The following is a 1,565-nucleotide window of genomic DNA, read 5'->3' on the forward strand; positions in this document are numbered from 1 at the left end:
GACTATAACTACTGCTCAGTAATTAAAACCAAAAATAAAATTAAAAAAAGTTATTTGTTCTACCCAGAGCATCTCATGCTGCAGACAAGCTGTTTGCACAGCTTGACCAGCTACGACGGTGGCTGCTGGGGTAGCTACTTGACCGAGTGTCATACCTTCCAGGAAAGGATCTCARCATGCTTTTAGGTGAAGTAGAAGTATTATTGGCTACACTGTAAGAACAGTGAAAATGACAGATGAGACCCCGTCAGAGGGCACTGTAGGGAAGCTGTGGAGAGCCTCAGGGTGCAGCTGCTTCACGTGACCCCTYGAGAAATGACAGCCATGCAGCTAAGCACTAGCCCTACAGCGCAGCCTGCTCCCCTCGGGGCAGAGCCCTGCACCCCACCCAGCATCCACACTGGGGCCGATTGCCCCACACGTGGAGGTGACGTGCGCGCCCAGCGCACCCAGGGCACCTCAGCTGCACCCGGAGGAGCAGCGAGCTCTAGCTGCAGAAAAGCCCCGTTGCAAAGGGCCAAACACCTCCTCTCAGCTTCAGCTCAGGCCTACCCTTCCAGTATGCGCCCCCAGCCAGCCCGGTTCGTGCATTCCAGCCCTTTACTTGCTGCTCATGTTATCTGCACCCGTCTTCTCCTGAAAGGGCCTCTATTAGCAGCTCTAATCCCAAGCCACAGCGCCGCTTCTCTTTGATTTCTGCTACAGCAATACCACCCACTGCAAAGCTCAGCATCTCTGTAACTGCTGTGGTTACAAATGAATGCATCTTTTGGCAGCCTTTTAGATCATTTTTCTACAATGCACATTGTAAATGAGGAGCAATATATCTTCAGAATTGCTCTGAAAAATGTTACTCTGTTAGCAATATAAAAGCATTACAGTGTCCAAGTAGGTGCCCTTGCCAAAACATTTTATTGTGAGCCAGATAATTCAGTTTGAATTGTACACGGGTTGGTATAATCATTCCAGTAAAGCATTCTTTACAATTCTGTAACAGCAAGTCACATGGCTCAATAAAGTTCATTGCTGCAAGTGTTTAGTGATTCATGGCATAGATGAATTCCRTTCCTTTCCTGCGTCAAGTAATCAATAGCAAAATAATCTCCTCGCAATTACATCGCTCTGTGTTAAATAGGTGTGAAGTAAATAAGTACAAAATCTGCTATAAAAAAAACAGTATGTACAACATTAAAACGTAAATGCCAAAGTGCCATTCGAGCACGGGTGTCCTGCACCACACTGCCCRTGGCAGCGGCTGTTAAGCTGTGCCCAGGGCAGAGCTCCAGGCTGTGCCCGGCCCGCGGCAGCCTGGCACGTGCTGGTAACGAATCCTGGTGGCACGGGCAGCTTTTGCACCCCTCGCTGCACCCTCTGCGCTGCCCAGGCTGAGCGGCCCCCCAGGGCAGCACCCACGGGTGCCAGGGACCATCTGCTCAGATCACACGGTGCCAGTGAGGCCTGTGCTCTGCCCAGCACCCCTTTCAGAGCTCTCAGTGCTGTCTTTGCACAGAGCAGAGCAGAGCTGCTGCAAGCCCTGCTTAACAGGGTGCACGTTAGGTCGGACT

Source organism: Nothoprocta perdicaria, unplaced genomic scaffold, assembly GCF_003342845.1.
Source record: "Nothoprocta perdicaria isolate Ctin4 unplaced genomic scaffold, notPer1 scaffold_51, whole genome shotgun sequence".
Classification (NCBI taxonomy): domain Eukaryota; kingdom Metazoa; phylum Chordata; class Aves; order Tinamiformes; family Tinamidae; genus Nothoprocta; species Nothoprocta perdicaria.